We start from the raw sequence: 20,420 nt of genomic DNA on the forward strand, positions 1-20,420 counted from the left end.
AATTCTTTTCTTCTCTCTCCATGAATGCGCTCAAACCGTTGTCTCTCTTTTCATATAGGTATCATCAGCCGGGCGTTCAAACCGCTGTTTCCATTTCGTGTTCCTCTCCTGATTATGCCCCCATGTGTCCCCACGTTGTAATTACAATGTGATAGGACATATCATAGCAGAGCTTGCAGAGTTTACAGCAGTATACACAGTAATTAAAGGCTAAGGACACCTTTCAAGGAATTATTTATCTTTGAATTTGACTCATTTTGGGTTCAAAATCTTTATTTTTTTTCAAATGGATTTTATTAACCCTTTGAAGACCCTGTTTTCAAATTTAAGTTTTTCACTCCCTGCCTTTCTGGAACCATGACTTTTTTTTTATTTTTCAGTTCACATAGTTGTATTTTATCATTTAATATTGCATAAAATCTAGTGGAAAGATGGGGAAAAATAATAGTAATATTTTGGAGTGTGTATTCCTTTTTATTACATTTTTTGGGGGAGGATATGCAATGAAAAAATGGTGAATCAGCCGATTTGATTTTTTTTCCCCCATTACGGCATTGACCATACAGGGTAAATATGTTTATATTTGAATAATTTGGACATTTCATTATTTTTGTGTTTTTTGGGGGGGAAAAGGGGGCGATTTGATTTTTCATATTTACTTTTTTTTTTTTTACCCTTTTATCGCTTTAGTGGACTTGAACATGCAATGAATTGCCATTGCAGCCTAGGGGATATTCAGTACATTCCTATGGAGCCCTGCCATTCTTCAGAGGAACCAAGGTTACACTGATTGCCGCATGGGGTAGCCCTGATTCTGTAGTTTACAGAAACACCCCATATGTTGTCGTAAACTGCTGTACGGGCACGCGGCAGGGCGCAAAAGGAAAGGAATGCCATATGGTTTTTGGAAGGCAGATTTTGCTGGACTGGTTTTTTGATACCATGTCCCATTTAAAGCCCCCCTGATGCACCCCTAGAGTAGAAACTCCAAAAAAGTGGCCCCATTTTAGAAACTATGGGATAGGGTGGCAGTTTTGTTGGTACTAGTTTAGGGTACATATGATTTTTGGTTGCTCTATATTACACTTTTTGTGAGGCAAGGTAACAAGAAATAGCTGTTTTGGCACCGTTTATATTTTTTTTGTTATTTACAACATTCATCTGACAGGTTAGATCATGTGTTATTTTTATATAGCATGTATGCAATTTTTTTATTTATGTAAGTTTTACACAATGATTTCATTTTTTTAAACCAAAAAAAATCATGTTTTAGTGTTTCCATAGTCTTGATTGGCACTATTTTGGGGTGCGTATGACTTTTTGATCGCTTGCTATCATCGCTTGTGATATTTTTATAGAGCATGTTATTACGGACGCGGCGATACCTAATTTGTATACTTTTTTTTATTTATGTACGTTTTACACAATGATTTCATTTTTTTAACAAAAAGAAACATGTTTTAATGTTTCCATAGTCTGAGACCCATAGTTTTTTCAGTTTTTGGGCGATTATCTTGGGTAAGGTATGATTTTTGTCAGATGAGATGACGGTTTGATTGGCACTATTTTGGGGTGTGTATGACTTTTTGATCGCTTGCTATTACACTTTTTGTGATGGGAGGTGACAAAAAATAGCTTTTTTGACACCGTTTTTTTTTTTACAGTGTCCACCTGAGGGGTTAGATCATAGAGCAGGTTATTATGGATGCGACGATACCTAATATGTATACTTTTTTTATTTTACTTAAAGAGGACCTTTCACTAGTTTAAAAAGTAAAAACTAACTATATCAGTGGGCAGAGCGGCGCCCAGGGGTCCCCCTGCACTTACTAGTATGTCTGGGCGCCGCTCCGTTCGCCCGGTATAGGCTCTGGTGTCTGCAGCTCCCTCTGTTGTACTGGGCGGAGTTTTTGTATTAGGGTTGTCCCTTGCTGCAGCGCTGGCCAATCGCAGCGCACAACTCATAGCCTGGGACTCCCAGGCTATGAGCTGTGCGCTGCGATTGGCCAGCGCTGCAGCAAGGGACAACCCTAATACAAAAACTCCGCCCAGTACAAAAGAAGGAGCTGCAGACACCGGAGCCTATACCGGGCGAACGGAGCGGCGGCCAGACATACTAATAAGTGCAGGGGGACCCCTGGGCGCCGCTCTGCCCACTGATATAGTTAGTTTTTACTTTTTAAACTAGTGAAAGGTCCTCTTTAAGTTTTACACAATAACAGCTTTTTTAAAACAAAAAAATTATGTTTTAGTGTCTCCATATTCTGAACCATAGTTTATTTATTTTTTGGGCGATTGTCTTAGGTAGGGGCTAATTTTTTGCGGGATGAGGTGACGGTTAGATTAGTACTATTTTGGTGGGCATATGCCTTTTTGGTCGCTTACTGTTGTACTTTTTGTGATGTAAAGTGACAAAAAAAATTGTTTATTTAGCACAGTTTTTATTTTTAATGGTGTTCATCTGAGGGGTTAGGTCATGTGATATGTTCGTAGAGCCGGTCGATATGGACGCTGCGATACCTAAAATGTCAACTTCTATTTTTTACCAATTTTCTTTTACTTTATTTTGGGGAAATTACTGTTTTTAAGTGTATTTAAGTACCGGGACATCAGGGCGTACCTGTACGCCCTATATCATAAAGAGGGTATAGGGGTTGTCTCACTTCAGCAAATGGCATTGATGATATAGAGAAAGTTAATACAAGCCACTTACTAATGTATTCTTATTATCCATATTGCATCCTTTTCTGGCTGGATTCATTTTTCCATCGCATTATACACTGCTTGTTTGCATGGTAACAACCACTCTGCAATCCTGCAGTTGTGGCTGTGCCTACACACTATAGAAAAAAGCACCAGCCTATGTGTGCTCCCACGGTGCTGGTTGCCAGAAAGCCTGGCGCTTTTTCGATAGTGTGCAAGAATGGCCACCGCTGATGGATTGCAGGGTGGTCGTAACCATGGAAACGAGCGGTGTATAATGTGATGGAAAAATGAATCCAGCCAATGAATGACACTTACTGAAGTGAGACAACCCCTTTAAAGGGTTCCACCTCATGGAAGAAATCAGAATAACTTTACTGCATGCTTGGCCAGAGTTATTTAAATATTTGCAGTGAGCAGGGGCTACTGAACAGTGCACCACGAAGAGTTAAGCCTCATTCACACGTCCATGTCCATGCTCAAATCTGTGAGAAGGTGGTCAGTGATGCATCCGTAAAGCCATCCATGAAGGATCCTTGTTGATTCTGTGTGTCCGTTTTTTCCGTCCGTGTGTCATCTGTGTTTCACTGACACTGAACAGCTGAACAATAATTTTCAAAGCATCTCTTCCTAATGATCCGTAAAATCACGGACCCATAGACTATAATAGGCGTGATGGATCCGTGAACATGGACAAAATAGAGCATGCGTCTGTGCTAAAAACACGGACCCACGGACCGTGCTAAAACACTGATGTGTGACTACACACTGTAAGGGATCACTCTCTCAGGGGTCGGCAATGACAGACTTCTCATCAAACAGGGGGTTTTCAAGCTCAAACAGTGCTTTATTAGTCCCACAGCACATCGCACTTCTAAGTTTGGCATCACTTGGCACCATGAAGTCGCAGCTTTACCTCACAATGTGTTACATCAACACAAAACAGCCTGGCTAAGCACTCACTATACAGAAGTCTCCCTAGGGCCTCATGCACACGGCCGTGTTCCGCGTCCGAGAGCGGTCCGTGGTAGCACAGCCTGGATTCCTGTTGAGAGCATAGTGTTTTACTGTAGTGCAGCAGCGGCATGAAGCGCACGGCGTCATAGCAACCAATGACACTGTGCGCTCCTGCTCTCAACAGGAATACAGGCCGTGTTGCCATGTGCCGCTCTGGGCCGCAGAACACGGCCGTGTGCATGAGGCCTAACTCACCTCTAGGTCTGTGTTCACACTACAGTATTCGTCTTCAGTCAGACAGCCTCTTAGCTGTGACCAGCGCAACCCACCAGTCCTCCTGGTGGAAGCAGCAAAATACTTTGGGGGGATATGGTACAGCAGTCCTCCTGACTCTGACTGTGTGACACCCCACTTCTAAAGGCATTGATGGGTCCCCCCAAACTCAGGCTTCCTCAGCCTTCACAGAGCCTCTGAGGATTGCTTTATCCCCGAGTGAATATCGCACCTGGTCTCACCTCAGGCCAGGTGATCATGGGTGGAAAACACAGAAAACTATGACATGAATCTCCTCTAATAGATTTCTTGCGCCATTCTAGGAGACACATATCTTCCCTCATATATGAGGCCAGTCACTGCCTCACAACACAATAAAATGAATGGGGACATGTGCTGTTCGTGGAGAACACATACAGCACACATCCGTGAAACAGTGACTTGTCACTGAGGCTTAATGCTGTTTCTGGAAACTTGGGTATTACATAAACAGCATAGCTTGAAGCACCACACTATTAGAGCAGTTCCCATTCACAGCGATGGAAGCGGCAGGAACGTACTCTGCCCATCCCCAGCTGGCACTTACTAAGGTCATTCTGATCTGAGCCATGAAAGGCTTAGATGGGAAGAACCCTTTCAAGTCGTCCATACAGCAACGTCCATGGGACCTAAAACATGGTTCATTGCTAGGATAGTGACGTTTTTAGCAAAAATTCTAGAATCGTTTGAAAGTTCTTTTTCATTTTTTTCAGTTTGACCAAGCTATTTTAATTAAGGTGAATTGCTAATCTGAACGTGTGAAAAGCAGAAAGAAATACGATTATTCTACTTTATTCGATATTACACCTTTAACAAGAACTAAAATTTATTTGAATTTCAGGAACCACAATAAGCGGAGAATACATACATTTCAACTAACTATATGATCAATACATTTGCAGGTTCACACTTTAAAATGCTAACGGGGTCATTATAGGTGCAATGTATAATGAGATTCTACCATGTATTAAGTTAGTGTTAATTTCTCCCAGCAGTCGAACGTTGAATATATAGACTGCATTTTTTCAGGAATGTTCTACAGAAGGATATGGAGGAAAAGCTGAGATTTAACGTAAATCTCACATTGACATTATATGTATCAAATTTTAAAAAAAAATAATTTAATTGAAGGAAAAAAAGTCTATAAACACACAGGACTGGATTGTATGCCAGCAGAATTTTACAGCTGGATAAAGAGGATAAAGCAGTAGCCATGCAATACATGTCCATGCATTGATGCTCTGCAGTCTAGAATTAATGCTAAGGGATTGTTTACTGGCAAGCGCCCTGCCATGTAGTGTGTGACACGGGGCTTTAGCAAAGGACTAATCTGTCAGTTGTAGATCAAGCCAGGATTGAATGGAAAAAGGCAAATTGCTTGGTTCTAGTGCTCATTTCACATCTTTGACAGACTGAAAATGACTGGTTTCTTCTTGCATGTGTTAGAGGCAATTGTGTTACCTGCTCAGCATTCTCAGCCCTGTATATTTGACCTTTTTTTCTGATTCATAGTGAAACTCTATCTACAGTATCTAATCAAGAGCAGAAAATAAATTATGTTAATAAATAACATTACTGCAACACGTAGAGCAAATTATGCACACGTTTCCAAGTAGACCGTAAGCGTCTTTTATAAAAAAAGACTTGTCCCATGGTAGAAAAACAAGGCTACTTTCCAAAAACAGCACCTGTCCATGTTTGATATCATAGCTAGAGTTGAGCAAACTTGTGTTTCAAGTTCAGCGTACAAGGTTCGGGTTACCTGAGAATTCCGTTATGGATTTCGCTACCACGGACCATAACTTATGGTCCGTGGTAAAAGAATCCATAACGGAATTCTTAGATAACCCGAACCTTGTACGCCAAACTTGAAACACAAGTTTGCTCATACATAATCATAGCTAAGCCACAATGAAGTTAATGGGGATGACCTTGAATATCATACACAGCCAGGTGTGGTGCTGTTTTTAGAGGACACCAGACATGTTTTTCTAATTCTGTTCAAACCTTTTAATGCCGTACAGGTTACAGGAGAACAGGAATTTTAAACCGTTCCTGACATTGCGACTACGGCATCTGAGAGGCTTTTTCCCAAGAGGACTGTGCTTCCAGGGCTCGAACGGCTTCCCTGTTCTGAGAATGGAGAAGCAGTTTGCTCGCTGTGGTAGCCTTGGAATGATTTGAAGCTCCATAGGAACATATTGAATGTTCCATAGGCTGCAGTGTAATTCATTGCAGTCTAAGGGACAAGCTATCTAACAATCACATGTTCAAGTCCCTTAAGGGGACTTAATATAAGTATGAAAAGAAAGAAAACAAGGTTTTAAAAATATAAAAATCCCAAAAATATACAAAAATAAAATCACTCTCTTTCCCCTATAATAAAATAAAAAATAAAGATCACTACATCCCAAAATGCCCCCACTATTAAAATATATATGTATTTATTTCATATGGTGAAAAAATAATCTGAATGGCTGACTTGCTGTTTTTTCAGTCATAATTGAGACTGAAAGGTGTTCTAATCTGAAATCTTAGCATACCTTTCACTGCACTTCTGAAAGTGGCAAGGCTCACCAAATGTTGCAAAATTTGACCAAATCTCACAGAAATAGTTGTATGCGGGGGTAGCAGATTTGATAAATGTCCCTTTTTGTGTTTACTTTGTTTGACATATCAAATATGTTTTTATCTGATACAATAATAGTTACATTTTAACTCCATCATTTAGTTATTTGTGAACCAAGGGAATTACTCCAATTTATTGAATGTTTAGTGAACAGCATTTCTACCGGAGCCTTTAATGAAAACACACTATAGCAAGAGAAGGCTGTGATATGGAAAAATAAAAAATGTCATACCTTTGGAGCTAAATCTGAAGGTGCACGAACAAAATCCCAGAAAGGGAGTGAATCCAACCTAGACCTTGTTCATATTAAAAAATATTACTGCCATGTGCTATCTGCATTTTTTGAGAACAGCACAAGTGCCCATTGATTTCAATGTGTTTGTTCACACATCAGTCATGTGGCCTAAATACACCCATTGAAGTCTAAGAGCCTGGGAAAATCACTCATGCAACACGGATGGTATCCGTGTTTGGTCCTTTTTTCACTGACCACTGGTAGGGGATGCTCTGAAAATTAAATTTCAGCTGAGCAGTCTCCATGGACCCAAGGACCAAACACGGATCCTTAATGGACATATTCACGGATGGAACACGGACACATTTTTCCAAGGACCTCAAACAGACTAAGAAATGTGAATGAGGCCTTAAACTATGTAATAAATGTGGCACCCAATGTTGGTATGGTATCAAGTAACGTATCACTATGCAGAAAGTAATGGATGTCTACTGGGGTACCAGTAATTTGGTTTGAAGAAGACTTACCACAGTGTATACCCTTTATCACATGGACTATATACGAAACACACTGTCAAGTCAAAACTCATTAGCCAACATTAGGAAACACATATGTATTATCAAGTCATTTAAGGGGTAATGACACATACATGACACCCAAGAGAGTTGGTGAATGACGGTGGACAGAGCTTGGTCAGTATAGTGGTACAGAAAGGAGATTCTATGGGAAATCCTCTCTGTACCGCTATATTTTAACCAATATTAAAAAAGTGCATTTTAACTTTTCTACAATCAACTATCGTGCTGGATGCCTTTTCTTTTTTGCAACTATTTTTTAAAACTTCTCTTTTTAATTCACGAGCATATTTTAGAATAAAAACTGTCTGTTTTAATGACTAAAGCATTTGGCAGTGTTGTAAAGGAAATAGTATTCATTGCCTAAAAACCTAATAATTATGTCTAATAAGTTTCAGAGCCAAGCATTTCTCACCAACCAATTACTCATTTTACTTGTCAGTCAACATCCACAGAATGGAATATTTCATTTGAAAGTCATCTATCTCCGCCGACTCAACGATACACGGTTAGAACATGGAAACATTCTTGACTACACCTCTTTTGTATTTAAAGGTTTATTATTGAAGGCGAATCCTAGAATCTGTGACGTCGAACCTGGCATTTCTGTGTAAAGTTGTTAGAAAGGTAGCAGTGTTTTACTTTATTGCATTAATTTCATTAACGTACCCGGGGAAGTCACACTGCGTGGCCACAATTCTCAATAAGTACTGTAAATACGAATAATCCCCCAGCTTCACCCTAACAATTAACCCCTATTGTATATTGGCCTTAGCTTGGTTGTCTGGTTTTATGCTTCAACATGTGCGTATTTTTTCCAATTCAAATCAATAGAAATGTAATAAAATTAATATACATACCCAAATCTCTGTTTATGTACAGTAGTTTTCATGCTCCACTTTGTACAATATTCTGTCTTTAGATTTGATAAATTTTCTATGCCCATCCCCCCAAACACATACACTTAATCATGCCCAATTTTGTGCCACTTTTTAAATTGGAAAGAAATTGTGAAAAATTGCAAATTTTAGAACAAATATGGCATGCATGCTAGGTAGGCTCTTCACCATCACGGCCTGCTATTGGCTGACCAACGACAATAGAACATGCCTTAGTTTGTCCCTGTTTCATTCCTAGACCATTCATGAAAGTTGAGGCATATGGAGGCCCCCTTTATAGCTCTATACAAGACTAGTAATGCATACGGTGCATAAGCAAATAAATAATACACAGAGACAAGCCAGAAATCACTTTCTATGTAGAAGACAGGAGCTTCTTCAGGTTCCTGTACAGTACACACAGTGTACCAGAATAGGTAAACGTCAGTACAGAATATGTATTACCGTATTATACTGTAGAACTGTGTGAATAGATACTCAATCAGTTCAAGCATTTTAAAGATACAAGTGTTTTTCCAGTGATATGTCCATGCTGACTGGTTGGATCTTTCAGCTAATCATACTGTATGTGTCAGTAATCCAAACTATGTGTGCCATGTATGTTGAATATGGTTATAAGCTACTATGGCCCAGAAAAGACTACTGTATGTACAATCACTCTAATGTAGGTAACATATACAGTAACATAGTTTGTAAGGCTAAAAAAAGACATCTGTTCATCTAGGTCAGCATGTTATCCTGCAAGTTGATCCAGAGGAAGAAGAAAAAAATAAACATGAGGTAGAAGCCAATTTTCTCAGTTTAGGGAAAAAAAATATTTCCCGACTAAATTATGCACAAAATAAAAGAAATCATGCAAGTATAATATCAGCAGAAAAGCAGGATGAAGAACTATTGGCAATGCAGAGGCCTTTAGACAGTCGATGTCATTTGTCTTTCACCATTAGAAACATGACATATAGACATCAAGGTTAACAGAATTTGTCTATGACGAAGGAAAGTGCAAGGTTCAAACCATTTTCAACACATAAAATATTTTTAGCAGAGGTCTTTCTCTCTAAATTAGGTTGTCTTGTCACGACTGGGTGACTAATAGTATGCTTTGCTTGAACTATATCACAAAAACCTTTGTATTAATTCTGAGCACGGGATTTTTGGATTTTTGAACCTAGCAGTGTGTAAGAAGAGATTAATTCTACAGTCGAGACTGGGAGCATTGTGAGACCTACACATTTGTTTAACCTCTTGGCTTCCCTTGCTTTTCAGAAAGTAATATGTTTGATCTATACAAATAACTGTTTCCATTATTTTATTTTCAGTAATGTTCAATTACATTTCATAACATAAAAAAGAATACTATCTAATATGAACTTGTTTTAGCTTACTATACAGCATTTATATGTAAATAGACATTATAAACAGTTTTTTTTTTCTTTACTTTTAAGTCTAAATTTCAAGTTTGGTAGAATTCCTTATTGGAAAAAGGAGCTTAGAACCTTGACTCCTGAACCATCATATACCAATGTCCTGAAACCTCTTGCCACTTTTGGCTGGTCTTGATGGCATGTTGTCTAAGGATGGGGACCTTTGGTCTTCTAAAATGGTCAGGGTTACATTTCAGTTGGCTCATTTTGAAGTAGCAAAGTCAGGGCATAGAGTAGGTAAAGCAGAGAGTCCCCAGGGTAGCATTGGTGTATGGTGCAATGTATTAATTAAAGAAAATATATGATCATCAACCTCCTAAAACATTTCTTGATGAGGCCAAATAAAAGTTGTGTCAGGCTAAGGCTGCTTTCACACTAGCGTTCGCTGGTCCGTTCGTGAGCTCCGTTTGAAGGGGCTCACGAGCGGACCCGAACGCAGCCGTCCAGCCCTGATGCAGTCTGAATGGAGCGGATCCGCTCAGACTGCATCAGTCTGGCGGCGTTCAGCCTCCGCTCCGCTCGCCTCCGCACGGACAGGCGGACAGCTGAACGCTGCTTGCAGCGTTCGGGTGTCCGCCTGGCCGTGCGGAGGCGTGCGGATCCGCCCAGACTTACAATGTAAGTCAATGGGGACGGATCCGTTTGAAGATGTCACCCTGTGGCTCAATCTTCAGGCGGATCCGTCCCCCATTGACTTTACATTGAAAGTCTGGACGGATCCGTCCGAGGCTATTTTCACACTTAGCTTTTTTTAGCTAATATAATGCAGACGGATCCGTTCTGAACGGAGCCTCCGTCTGCATTATTATGAGCGGATCCGTTCAGAACGGATCCGCCCGAACGCTAGTGTGAAAGTAGCCTTAGCCACACATGTGTAAGACTCATCAGGCTGGATAGCTGAATGATTGCTTCTCTAACACATATATTGCTAGCTTTTCATAGACCAAGATAAGGGCTACTCTGTTGTCTTCAGCATCAAGAGATCTTGTCCCACATATTCTGTAAGGCAAATTTTCTTGGCCCTATGTGGTTGCTGAGTTCAGGTAAAAACCATCAGTTATCTGGAAGCAGGTCACTAGGACATCACTGTTGTGGAGCTCCAGTGAGGAGTTGGTTTGATTTTTTACTGTTGAGCAAGTATATAACTTGTCAGACCACATTAACTTGTCCATCTTGAAGATTTCATTGTCCCAATTTTTCACCCTTTTTTTTTTTACTCACTTTTAACCTGCTATTACCTTCCTAACAGCTTTGTCAATCTTGGATGTGGCTCCTATTTTATTTTGTGAATCCCTATACCTTTGGTGACTTGGAGCCTATTATTGACTATTATCAAAAAATGCCTTGGTTGTGCCTTCTAAACCATAGGGAACAGTCAGGTATTAGCCATCAAACACTCATCCATTATAGTACTCCAAATGCAACTTTTAAATCTTTCTTTATGTAACATCATATTATGTGACAGCATTTAATGATATAGATAGTAAATGATATATTTAAAAATATACAATTGGCTGACCAACAACAATAGAACATGCCTTAGTTTGTCCCTGTTTCATTCCCAGACCATTCATGAAAGTTGAGGCATATGGAGGCCCCCTTTATAGCTCTATACAAGACTAGTAATTGGTGTCGAATGTCCCTAAAATATGAATCCAAAATAAGAAAAAAAGGTTAAAGGCACATAAGGAAATAAATAATACACAGATACAAGCTAGAAATCACTTTCTATGTAGAAGACAGGAGCTTCTTCAGGTTCCTGTACAGTACACACAGTGTACCAGAATAGGTAAACGTCAGTACAGAACATGTATTGCCATATTATACTGTAGAACTGTGTGAATAGATACTCAATCAGTTCAAGCATTTTAAAGATATGTCCATGCTGACTGGTTGGATCTTTCAGCTAATCATACTGTATGTGTCAGTAATCCAAACTACTGTATGTGTGCCATGTATGTTGAATGTGGTTATAAGCTACTATGGCCCAGATAGTAAATGATATATTTAAAAGTATACAAACATCTACGTGAAGGAAAAAGGTCCATGCCATAAGAGTTCATGATCTAAAGGGATTGGGGTGGGGCACAAAATGTACAAAGTGCTAATTATTGTGCAGCAAAGCAGCCGCTAACGCTGGCAGTGAAAACATATATAATGCTGCTTAAAGGAGTATTCTGGTTATATCAAGTTAACCAATACCTACAGTATATGGTATAACTATTAGATCGATGGGGGTTCAACCACTGAGACCCTTACAATCACAAAAAAGGGGTACCCATATTCCTCAGGAACCCCAAAATTAATGGAGTTACAGTGCAAGTGGAGCAGGTATCTCTGTTAGTCCAATAGAAATTAGTATGTTTGGCTTGACTTTTCAGGGGGCCTGCAGTGTATGACTCACATTTTGAAAGTCAGTGGAGGTTTCCACCAATTTAATAGTTGTTCCCTATCCTGTGGATAATATAACTATAACTAAAATACCCCTTTAAATGATGTGATGCAAATAGTGCAGCAAAGTTAAAAGTTATTAAATATTTTTAAAAGCATTAGCTTTTCAGAAACTTATGACCAACTTTTATTTTCTCAGCAACAAAGTGACCATTGAATATTGATTAAAAAAATGAGAAGCGATAACCAATGCTGATAAGAGGAATTTGAAACTGATTCCCAACTTACCAAACAGTATCAAGTGACTACACGTCTCAGCCACACAGTTTTCTACTGGATAACTGTCAGCAAGTCTAATTTTTTACATTAATAAGCTGTGGCCCTTTTCCACTATGCCTTCCAGAAAGATTCGCCTGTTAGCGCAGAACAGCTTTACATGGGTTTTTGGTCCTACTGAGGCAGCGGGTTTAGTGCTATAAGTAATTCTGCTATTTTCATACCTATAGAGATAAGCAAATCAATTCTAGAATTCAGAAATTCAACCCAAATTTTTCGAATCTGAATTCTGTGTGATTCCATTTGGGAGAATTGACATGAGGAGAGGGAAAGAGAGATACTTTTCCAAGCAATCAGAGCACATTCGATTTGGGTTGAATTTATTCGTACCCGAATCAAATCATAGAGTCGACTTAGCCACATGAAACCCAAATCCCCCAAAAAGTAACATCAGTATAGGATGGATTTTCAAAAAAGGAGTATCACAAGTCAGGGTTCCCAAGAGACCGATCTATGTAACTTTTGAACAGTAAGTACATTACAAACTTTCTCCTACAGGGATGTTGTGTGTAATGAAGGTGGGTTTGTGGGACCTGGTGGGCCCGGGAAAACCCTTTCAAATCAGTTTATTCTTGAATTGCTGGAGATGTATGAGTACTGAACAGGTTGATGGATCGGCAGTGTCACGGTGACTTTTTTTTTTTTATACTTTGTAATGCTGATGTCATCAGGTTTTTGCAATCACAGCATTTACTCTTTTTCTCATATAGGCTAAGGCATTTACATTGAGATATTCATTGTGGGAAATAGAAATGCCTCTTTTATACCAGACACTATTATTTATTTACTTTATGCACTTATATAGCGCTACTATATTCCTCAGCACTTTACAGACATTAGCATCACGCTGTCCCCAATGAGGCTCACAATCTAAGTTTCCTATTAGTATGTCTTTGGAGTGTGGGAGGAAACCGGAGTACATGAAGGAAACCGACACAAACACGGGAAGAACATACAAACTCCATGCAGATGTTGTCCTTGGTCGGATTTGAACCTAGGACCCCAGTGCTAACCACTGAGCCACTGTGCTGCTCTACACAGTAAACTGATCTCTAAGTTGTTAGAGGCAAGTCCATTAATAGGCCTCACACTTGTTTCTAAGGCCAACCCGCATGTCAGTCAACAAGACATATTACTGTTTCTAATAGCAACAAGCACAATTTAGTTGTACACGATACATCATACAGGCGGACAATCATTACTGATCATTTACAAGGTGCAAGGTAACTTTTTACGTAGAGCATATCTATATAAACTGTAAAATTGTGCTTCAAGGTGATCATCACGCACTTTGAAGCCCCAGAACATTAGGAGGTTGATTTGTTTGCTTTTAGAATAGATGGCTTTCATCTGTATATACCATGTCTATGTGTCAAATCAGATTTATTTAATGAAATAGAAACGATAATTATGATATATTTTCTTCAATTAATCCAAAACATTTAATGCCAGATTCATAGAAAATGTGTAGGAAGTAGAATGTAATCTATGTGATCATTTATCTCAAATATCTTTCCCCATTGGTGCGTTAACTTCAGTTTAACTCTGCTGATATAACATGATAAATTGGAGGTAATTGCCATTACTAATTTAAATTGCAACAACCGTTGCACTGGAATAAAATCCTTTTAAGTTTGCTAAGCCTTATTAAAGTAATTTTGTTCTTTATGTTATCCTCAAGCCTCACTAGAAGAGATCTTGAGGGTGTTCCAACTTTTCTGTTGTCTCCTGATGTCAATAAAATGTTGACAAAACTCAAATTATGAAAGCGTTTATTAGAACAGCCTAACAACCTAATGATCCTGAAGCAGAAGAAAGATCTGACAAAACCAAATTCCATCCAAATGCAATAATTCAGCATCTAGTGGTAAGGCAATCTCTCCATGCTGTGATCTACAAATGCTGCTGCCATTTTTCTGGATACTAAGTAGACATTTTTGTCGAACATAGTAAACTGGCAGAATGCAGCTCAAAGGCATTATCACTGATAAAGAATAGTTTGTACTGTGGAAAAAATACAAGTTCAACCAAGGGCTGAGTGGGGATGGGAAATAAGGAAATAGAGAGCATGCCTTCTACACATTTACATATGTGTTTATAGCTGTTTTGTTGATGGAGTAGGAGTCATGACAAATTTAAGAAGTTTTTGTAACATTTTTACTGTAGTTTGTTCCATTCCCAACTTTTGCATGTACATACTAATAGCTATATGGATGTTTTATGGGTGCAGTTAAATTTTAGCCAGATTTATCATTTGCAACATTTTAAAATGTCACTAAAGAGTTGCAAACCCACTCCAGTCCCCTGGCCCTGTCAAAACTGGCTGAACTGTTATAATAAGTATGACATCAAAAAAAAAGAGCTTCAAAATTTAGAACTAGTGTACAATATTTGGTAGACTTGTTAGACACAGCCTGCAGAAGACGCTCCAATAAAATGAATTCAAAATTACAATCAGAATAAAATTAATCCCTAAGACACAGTTTAATAAAAATTAACCCCTTAGACAGATGTACCAAGTTTATCACAGTCGCTCAGGCTGGATGATAAATTTTCCGCATGGCTAGACACTTTTTTCTGACTCTATACCAACTACTAGCTTGCTTAATTTTTGACAAAATTTTGTGACCAAATTCTGGTGCAATTTGAAATAATTGAATCTTAAGCCATGCCCTGTTTTTGCTAAACCAATCCCTGTTCTACTAATCCTCATCCTCCTCATCAAGCATTTGCTTGATAAATATGTATATAACTTGTTGTTTGTTAAATAATTGAAAGGTTGTAATGGTCAAATGTCCCAGGTTGAAAAGTCATTGCTGGAGCAGGAAGAACAGAGACTGGTTATATCTGGACTATTGCTGGGGGTTGAAGAGGTTGTCATACTAAAAACATTTTTGACCCATCCACAGAAGAGGGGATGAGTCTGATCAGAAGGGGGTTCGACCACTGGGGTCCCTGCCAGTCATAAAAATGGGGGGCCCTGAATTATTCAATTTGAATAGTGCAGCACGAAAACAAGTGCATTGCCGATCCATTCAACTCTTTGAGACTGCTATGATTCATAGGAGAGTAAAAAACAGGAATAACAGCTTTATTAATGGAAAGATTCCTCATTATTACTATGTTTTATGCATAGTTACATAGTTGATAAGGTTTAAGAAAGACACAGGCCCATCTGGTTTAACCTATAATCCTATTGCGTTGATCCAGAGGAAGGGGGAAAAAATCCATGAGGTAGAAACCGATTAATCCATGTTAAGAAAAAAAATTGTTCTCCACAGAATAAATCACTGGATTGACATTCCTTCTCCAGAAATCTATTGCCAATGATTTGAAAAATTATTGCCTTCAATAAAGGAATCCAGGACCCTTTTCAATGAATCAACAGAGATCACTACTCTTAGGGTGCTTTCACACTAGTGTTAGAAGAATCCGTTGCCGGAACTGTCTGCTGGATACGGAAATCCGTATGCAAGCGGATATCTTTTTTTTTTACAGATCCGTTAGACTTTTGCATTGAAATACCAGATCTGTCTTTCCAGTATCATCCGGAATAATGGATCTGGTATTTAGTTTTTTCAAAGCTAGAAAGAACTGCACATGCGCAGACCGGAAAACCGGATTCGGCAATGCGGAAATTTCCGGAACACTTCACCAGATCCGGCATTAATACATTTCAATGGAAATGAATGGCGAACCTGGCAAGTGCGGTAGTGTTCCGGGATTTTGGCCGGAAAAAATACCGCAGCATGCTACAGTATTTTTTTCCGGTATTGAGACCCTTTACCTGATTTCAATACCGGAAACACTAGTGTGAAATTACCCTTACAGAAAAAATAGCCATCTGTGATGATGGTGAAACCTTCTTTCCTCTAGACATAGAAGATGTCCACTTGTCATGGCAACTGAATCTGATCTAGATATAAAAAGATCATTAAAAAGATATCTATGGTCATTAGAAATATCTGGACAGATCGGCGAGACCAGCACAAAATGGTTCAACAATAGCAAGAACCTAAACTGTATAATAAAGTAAATCTGTGACATTGTTTCTACTGCTATTCTTCAAAAACAGAGAAGAATAGTTTCAGTCTAACACCAAGAATCCCTGACTTATATAACTCTGTACTCAAACAAATTATTGAATTGCAGATTGTGTGAACGTTTGCCAGCTATATTGATCTTACATAATACAAATTCTGTTATACAAAGGGCTTGGTGAATGTTATACAACTAAGTGGATATGAATGCATTTATTATCCAAGTCGCTGCAAGGAAAATGTGGTTATGTGGTTATATCAATTGTTTCCAAAGTTTATTTCAATTTTTTTTTAATTTCCTATTCAAAGATGTAACACAGAATAACAAATAGAACTTTTATATAATAGTTCAATGAGGCTAAAAACAATGTAGATTCTCTTAAAGTAAACTAAATGAAAATCATCATTGACGCATCCATCCCTGAAACTGCAGTGCTCAAGAAAACAGTGGATATATTTTGCTGATGGAATTTGAACATGACTGTGCACATTTCCTCCCATAATATGGGGTGAAATATCTAAACATATTCTGGTTCTGTATCATAGGCTGAATTTGCCAAACAGATATTCTGGAACTCTATCCAATATATACAGCTTTGAAAGGAGCATGACATTTTGAATTCCCATTTATCACAGTATTTATACAGTGTGATAAATAGCCTCACTAAAATACGTAAATATCATACTAAATATGAGATCTGTTATGAAGATTCCAAATCTAATGCTATGCATTAAGCTTAAGACTATGTTTGAAGGCTATGGACACACTGCTCACGCTGATTCTGTCAAGTTGCTGTTCTGATGGCTCGATCTGTAGCCCTTATCCCTGAACTCCTGACAGCTCATAAACACTCATTTAAGCTAAATTTGAAGGAAACTGATAATAATATGGCCGAAATTGGTTTTTATGAGCTGTCAGGAGACCACAGATCGTGCTTTCAGAACAGCTCCTTGACATAATCAGTGTGAGGCAGAGAGCCTGCTAGGTTGAAAATGCTCTGAAACTGGAAGCTTTGGAGCAGAAACTACTGTAAATTTAAAATTGTTCTAGTGCCCATGGTACCATACCAGGGCCAGGATCGGGACGACAAACTGGGAAATTGCCCAGGAGCCCACATCGATAAAGGGGCCCTCTTCCAGTGGCCTTCGTCCAGTTTTTTCAGAATACAGTTCTGGGCTCAGAAGCAAGGGTGAACTAGAAAATCTCTACACCATCAATTATTCCCATAGTGGGGAAAAAAATAATAAGTGTTTAATAAAAAATGTAAATAAAATAAGTTTCAAGTCTAAAAAAAAGGCATCCCTTTCCTCTCATCAGCCTATTTAACATTGAAAAACAAGGAATACAAATAGACATATTAGGTATCCTAATAGGTACCTATCCTAATCAGTAATACCTAATAGATATTAGGTATATGCTAGGTGTCTGTAACAACTGGCTCTATAAAAAAAATAACATGATCTACCCTGTGAAGTGAACTGCATAAAAAACCATGATGGAACATCGCCTCACAACAAGGGAGGGCAACAAGTGGCTCAAGAGTTGGTGTAGAAAGGAGAGATTTGAGCTCCTGGAGAACTGGGCCGGAGTGGGCTACAGGCTCTATCCTGCACCTCAATGGGGAAGGTGCAGCTGTGTTGATAGAGAAGATGGCTAGAAGGTTGGGGGAGTGTTTAAACTAGGGACAAGGGGAGGGCAATTACATTATAAGAGGGGATGAGTGGGGGAGTGAGGGGGAGTGCAGAAAGAGACCTGGGACAAAGTAATTGAACTAGGGGTGGAATGGAAAGAGGGACCAAAAGAGTGCATAAGGAAAGACATAGGATAAAAAATATCCAAAAACCACTTAATTATATGTATAGTATTCCCAGAAACCTGATTTATAAAACATGTGAACTGGAATGATTAATATCTGAGGAGGATTATGACATAGGGGCAATAACATGGCTGGATGAAAGCTATGATTGGGCACTTAACGTACAGGGTTACAGTCTTTTTAGAATGGATTTTGAAAACCGGGGAGGGGGAGGGGTTTTCCTTTATGTAAAGTCCTGTCTAAAACCCACAATCTGGGAAGATATAAGTGAGGGAAAGTGGAGCCACTGTGGGTAGAAATACAAGGAGTTATTTTGGGGGGTTATTTTCATTTTCCAGGTCTCTATCTATCTATATATCTATCAATTTATCTATCCTGCTGTTTTTGCACTGGACATTAAGACTAATAATAGGCACCACTTCTTGGTTTGTACAGAGAATTTGTGGGTAGTATTGCAACTCAGCTCCATTCACTTCAATAGAGCTCAACTGCAATGCCACACACAATCTATGAACTGGTGTGGTGCTATTTAAAAAAAAAAAAAAGGGGCCAAGTTTTTTTTATCCTGCACAACCCCTTTGACTCTCTGAAATACAGCAACAAATCCATCAAGGCACTAATAAATATATCACGGAAAGCAGGCAACACAAGTAAAAAATAGGTAACTACTGTTAACATATGCAAAACAGCATCATTGTATTACAGCTCAATAATAATATCATGCAGCGGCAGTAGCGTAACCAATTATATTGACATGATTGTAGATCTCATTAATAACTCACTCCGGTCGACTTGTCTGGTCTCCACATTCTACAAACATTTGTTTACATGGCTCTAATTAAGAAGTAATGAATTGTGTATGGATTCTTTCTGATTTGTGTTATCTTCTTTGTACAATTATAGAACTTTCACATAAATACACTGGAGGGGGAAAAACATGTTTTCTTCCAACCATCTTGCTTTGTATTTCAAAGTCCTGGGCTCTAGTTTTAAAAAGACGCAGAGATCTGGTTTTGAGGAATATATGAAAGATACTGAAAAAAGTTACATGCTGGGCAGGGAAATTGAATTTTTGTTACTCTTGAAAAAGACCTATACATTTCCTTCATGTCTGCCACATTTTTAAGTAAAAAAACAATAGGGATCTGCAAAAATATTTTGGTAAAATCTGTTAAAATCTGCAGGGGTTCTAAGACCTGGTGATATTTCTTCTCCACAATATATGAATATCTCGTTTGCTAGGCCTGTCCTCATTTAGCACAAATGAAATAATAACAAGGGAACTATCGTAAAATACATTTCGTATTATTACACTGCTTTGTGGTTCTGCAGCTCGATTAATAAAAAGCCAAATCTTTTTTCAGTTTTATGTACTGGAGTTTGTAAAGTTATTTGTTCTTGTATAGTAAACATTTATGTCAGAAATACCAGTTACCAGTGATCTGGATGTGAGAATTACACCATGGCTTTAGGAAAGAGAACATGAAACAAGGTCGGCATTAAAAGAGAAAAAAAAAGGAATATCTAAGTGCCACTCCTGATTTACAGGGATGAGGAATATTTCTTTTTTTTTGATGGACGTACTGGGAATTTAGTTTCAATCTTCTTTTCATCCACAGAATAGCTTTAAAAACAATATAAAACAAGGCTTCCTTAGACAAACATATATTTCCCTGGATATTTGTTTCTCATGCTGCTCTCTATAATTAGCATAAACTACATCATCTGGAAGCTGGAATAACTTTTGACTTCAAAATCTTGCCTTAAAAGGGATCTGTTAGTGATTCTCATCCTACCTTATTCTGTGCCAGTCAGCAAAGAAAGAAAATTAACAGCAGAGGTTTAGGTTCAGTATGATTAGAGGAAAATCTAGAAATAACGCTTCTGTTAAATTTCCTAAATCATCAGTACAGTATGTTGGCAATACTGCAGAGGGAAAATACACTTCTCAATTTCAAAACCAAGAAGGAAAAGTTATGGAATTATGGAAATCGCACGCTCAATAGTGATGTCCCGAACTATTCGCCGGCGAACATAGCTTGTTCGCGTTCGCCGCGGCGGGCGAACATACGCGATGTTCGGTCCGCCCCCTATACATCATC

Source organism: Bufo gargarizans, chromosome 4 (genome assembly GCF_014858855.1).
Source record: "Bufo gargarizans isolate SCDJY-AF-19 chromosome 4, ASM1485885v1, whole genome shotgun sequence".
Classification (NCBI taxonomy): domain Eukaryota; kingdom Metazoa; phylum Chordata; class Amphibia; order Anura; family Bufonidae; genus Bufo; species Bufo gargarizans.